The sequence below is a fragment of the Sciurus vulgaris genome (assembly GCF_902686455.1).
Source record: "Sciurus vulgaris genome assembly, chromosome: 2".
Classification (NCBI taxonomy): Eukaryota; Metazoa; Chordata; class Mammalia; order Rodentia; family Sciuridae; genus Sciurus; species Sciurus vulgaris.
Window position 1 is genome coordinate 47,201,746 of NC_136462.1, and position 5,777 is coordinate 47,207,522.

The window sequence follows — 5,777 nt, forward strand, 5'->3', positions numbered from 1 at the left end:
ACACAACTTAAATAAATCAATTTCAAGCAATGAAATAGAAGAGGTCATCAAAAGCCTACCAACAAAGAAAAGTCCAGGACCAGATGGGTTCTCAGCCGAGTTCTACAAAACCTTTAAAGAAGAGCTCATTCCAATACTTCTCAAAGTATTCCATAAAATAGAAGAGGAGGGAACCCTCCCAAACTCATTCTATGAAGCCAATATCACCCTGATACCTAAACCAGACAGAGACTCGTCAAGGAAAGAAAATTTCAGACCAATATCCTTAATGAACATCGATGCAAAAATTCTCAACAAAATTTTAGCAAATCACATACAAAAATATATTAAAAAGATAGTGCACCATGATCAAGTGGGTTTCATCCCAGGGATGCAAGCTTGGTTCAACATCAGGAAATCAATAAATGTAATTCACATATCAACAGACTAAAAGTTAAGAATCACATGATTATTTCAATAGATGCAGAAAAAGCATTTGATAAAATACAGCATCCCTTCATGCTCAAAACACTAGAGAAAATTGGGGTAATGGGAACATTCCTTAACATTGTAAAGGCCATCTATGCTAAGCCCATGGCCAATATCATTCTAAATGGTGAAAAACTGAAAGCATTCCCCCTAAAAACTGGAACAAGACAGAGATGCCCTCTTTCACCATTTCTATTCAACATCGTTCTTGAGACTCTAGCCAGAGCAATTAGACAAACCAAAGAAATTAAAGGGATACGAATTGGAAAAGAGGAACTCAAACTATCCCTGTTCGCTGATGACATGATTATATATTTACAGGAACCTGAAAATTCCACCAGAAAACTCTTAGAACTCATAAGTGAATTCAGTAAAGTAGCAGGTTACAAGATCAATGCTCATTAATCCAACGCATTTTTATACATAAGTGATGAATCTTCAGAAAGAGAAATTAGGAAAACTACCCCATTCACAAAAGCATCGAAAAAAATAAAATACTTGGGAATCAGTATCACAAAAGAGGTGAAAGACCTCTACAATGAGAACTACAGAACACTAAAGAAAGAAATTAAAGAAAACCTTAGAAGATGGAAAGATCTTCCATGTTCTTGGATAGGCAGAATTAATATTGTCAAAATGGCCATACTACCAAAAGTGCTATACAGATTCAATGCAATTCCAATTAAAATCCCAATGACGTACCTTACAGAAATAGAGCAAGCAATTATGAAATTCATCTGGAAGAATAAGAAACCCAGAAGAGCTAAAGCAATCCTCAGTAGAAAGAGCGAAGCAGGGGGTATCACAATACCAGATCTTCAAATCTATTACAAAGCAATAGTAACAAAAACGGCATGGTATTGGTACCAAAATAGACAGGTAGATCAATGGTACAGAATAGAGGACATGGACACAAACCCAAATAAATACAATTTTCTCATACTAGACCAAGGTTCCAAAAATATGCAATGGAGAAAAGATAGCCTCTTCAACAAATGGTGCTGAGAAAACTGGAAATCCATATGCAACAGAATGAAACTAAATCCCTATCTCTCACCCTGCACAAAACTCAACTCAAAATGGATTAAGGACCTCGGAATCAGACCAGAGACCCTGCATCTTATAGAAGAAAAAGTAGGTCCAAACCTTCAACTTGTTGGCTTAGGATCAGTCTTCGTTAACAGGACTCCCACAGTACAAGAAATAAAAGCTGAATCAACCACTGGGATAGATTCAAACTAAAAAGCTTTCTCTCAGCAAGGAAACTATCAGTAATGTGAAGACAGAGCCTATAGAGTGGGAGAATATCTTTGCCAATCATACTTCAGATAGAGCGCTAATTTCCAGAATCTATAAAGAACTCAAAAAACTCTACACCAAGAATACAAATAATCCAATCAACAAATGGGCTAAGGAAATGAACAGACACTTCACAGAAGAAGATGTACAAGCAATCAACAGATATATGAAAAAATGTTCAACATCTCTAGTAATAAGAGAAATGCAAATCTAAACTACCCTAAGATTCCATCTCACCCAATTAGAATGGCGATTATCAAGAACACAAGCAACAATAGGTGTTGGAGAGGATGTGGGGAAAAAGGTACACTCATACATTGCTGGTGGGGCTGCAAATTAGTGCAGCCACTCTGGAAAGCAGTGTGGAGATTCCTTAGAAAACTTGGAATGAAACCACCATTTGACCCAGCTATCCCACTCCTTGGTCTATACCCAAAGGACTTAAAATCAGCATACTACAGAGATACAGCCACATCAATGTTCACAGCTGCTCAATTCACAATACCCAGACTGTGGAACCAACCTAGATGTCCTTCAATTGATGAATGGATAAAGAAACCGTGGTATATATATATATATATATACAATGGAATATTACTCAGCCATAAAGAATGATAAAATTATGGCATTTGCAGGCAAATGGATGAAATTGGAGGATATCATGCTAAGTGAGATAAGCCAATCTCAAAAAACTAAAGGACGAATGATCTCGTTGATAAGCGGATGAGGACATTTAAGGGGGGATAGGAGGGGTTAGCATTAGAGTTAGGGGTAGGTTTAGTGTTAGGGATAAGGAGGGTGGTAAGAATGGAGGAAGGAAGGACTACATAGAGAGAAAAGAGAGGTGGGAGGGGTGGGGGGAAGGGAAAAAATAACAGAATGAATCAAACAATATCGCCCTATGTAAATTTATGATTTTTAATTAAAATAAATTTTAAAAAGATATTAAAAAAGGATAAGAATCATATGGTTATTTCAATTGATGCAGAAAAAGCATTCGACAAAACACAACACCCCTTCATGCTCAAAACACTAGAAAAAATAGGGATAGTAGGAACATACCTGAACATTGTAAAGGCTATTTATGCTAAACCCTCAGCCAACATCATTCTTAATGGAGAAAAACTGAAACCATTCCCTTTAAAAATGGGAACAACACAGGGATGTCCTCTTTCACCACTTCTATTCAACATTGTCCTCGAAACTCTAGCCAGAGCAATTAGGCAGACCAAAGAAACTAAAGGGATACGAATAGGAAAAGAGGAACTTAAGCTGTCACTATTTGTGGATGACATGATTCTATATTTAGAGGATCCAAAAAACTCCTCCAGAAAACTTCTAGACCTCATCGATGAATTCAGCAAAATAGCAGGATATAAAATCAAAAAACATAAATCTAAAGCATTTTTATATGAAAGCAATGAAACATCTGAATGGGAAATGAGGAAAACAACTCCATTTGCAATAGCCTCAAAAAAAATAAAATGCTTGGGACTCAATCTAACCAAAGAGGTAAAGAACTCTACAATGAAAACTACAAAACATTGAAGAAAGAAATTGAGAAAGACCTTAGAAGATGGAAAGATCTTCCATGTTCTTGGATAGTCAGAATTAATATTGTCAAAATGGCCATACTACCAAAGTGCTATACAGATTCAATGCAATTCCAATTAAAATCCCAATGATGTACCTTACAGAAATAGAGCAATCAATCATGAAATTCATCTGGAAGAATAAGAAACCCAGAATAGCTAAAGCAATCCTTAGCAGGAAGAATGAAACAGGGGGTATGGCAATACCAGACCTTCAACTCTACTACAAAGCAATAGTAACAAAACCGGCATGGTATTGGTACCAAAATAGACAGGTAGATCAATGGTACAGAATAGAGGACATGGACTCAAACCCAAATAAAAACAATTTTCTCATACTTTACCAAGGTTCCAAAAATATGCAATGGAGAAAAGGTAGCCTCTTCAACAAATGGTGCTGGGAAAACTGGAAATCCACATGCAACAGAATGAAACTAAACTCACAATGGATCAAGGACCTTGAAATCAGACCAGAGACCCTGCATCTTATAGAAGAAAAAGTAGGTCCAAATCTTCACCTTGTTGGCTTAGGATCAGACCTTCCTTAACAGGACTCCCATAGCACAAGAAATAAAAGCAAGAATCAATAACTGGGATAGATTCAAACTAAAAAGCTTTCTCTCAGCAAAGGAAACTATCAGCAATGTAAAAAGAGAGCCTACAGAGTGGGAGAAAATCTTTGCCACTCATACTTCAGATAGAGCACTAATCTCCAGAATCTATAAAGAACTCAAAAAACTCTACACCAAGAATACAAATAATCCAGTCGACAAATGGGCTAAGGAAATGAATAGACACTTCACAGAAGAAGATGTACAAGCAATCAACAGATATATGAAAAAATGTTCAACATCTCTAGTAATAAGAGAAATGCAAATCTAAACTACCCTAAGATTCCATCTCACCCAATTAGAATGGCGATTATCAAGAACACAAGCAACAATAGGTGTTGGAGAGGATGTGGGGAAAAAGGTACACTCATACATTGCTGGTGGGGCTGCAAATTAGTGCAGCCACTCTGGAAAGCAGTGTGGAGATTCCTTAGAAAACTTGGAATGGAACCACATTTGACCCAGCTATCCCACTCCTTGGCCTATACCCAAAGGACTTAAAATCAGCATACTACAGAGATACAGCCACATCAATGTTCATAGCTGCTCAATTCACAATGGCCAGATTGTGGAACCAACCTAGATGTCCTTCAATTGATGAATGGATAAAGAAACTGTGATACACACACACACACACACACACACACACACACACACACACACACACTGGAATATTACTCAGCTATAAAGAATAACAAAATTTTGGCATTTGCAGGCAAATGGATGAAATCGGTGAATATCATGCTAAGTGAGATAAGCCAATCTCAAAAAACCAATGGATGAATGATCTCGCTGATAAGCAGATGATGACACATAATGGGGGGTAGGAGGGGGGCAAGAATGGAGGAAGGAAGGACTGTATAGAGGGAAAAGAGGGGTGGGAGGGTGGGGGAAAGGAAAAAATAACAGAATGAATCAAACACCATTACCCTATGTAAATGTATGATTACACAAATGGTGTGCCATTACTCCATGTACAAACAGAAACATCATGTATCCCATTTGTTTACAATAAAAATAAATTTTAAAAAATAATATATAAAGAAAAAGACTGGAGATGTGGCTCAGGGGTTACATGCCCCTGGGTTCAATCCCTGGTACAAAATAAAGTGAAAGCATTTGGGGGTCAGCACAATTGGCCCATTTTATATTCTTAACCTCATGTTCCACCACTCACACCTGACTGTCCACTATTATTATATGAAATGTAGTTGATATAGGAACAAAAAAATGCTATGAATTATATATGTGTAAGCAAATATTTTATTTTAGGAATAAGGCTAAACATCAATGACATGGGACTGGGGATGTGGCTCAGTGGTAGAGCAGTTGCCTAACATACATAAGGCCCTGGGTTCAATCCCTAGCACTGGGGTGGTGGGATTAACAATACAGTATCATGTGCTTTAAATTTTGTTAAGAGGATAGGTCCTACATTAAGTGTTCTTCCCATGCACACACCCAGAAGTGATAGACACAAGGGAGACCTTGAGAGATGATGGATATGTCTATGATTTTGATTATGGTGATGGTATCATGGGTGTCTGCAAATGTCCAAACTTATCAGGTTATACACATGAAATATGTGTAGTTCTCTGTCATTGAACCTTAATAAAGCTGTTTTTAAAAAAGAAAAAAAGGTTAAACAACTATGAGAGTTATTCATCCATTCATGTTCTAAAAACACGAGAAAAATGAAGGATAGTAGTAATATACCTCAACATGGTAAAAGCTGTAGGTGTTAAATTCAAGGCCAACGTTATTCTAAATGGAGAAAGATTGAATGCTTTCCCTCTAAAACCTGGAA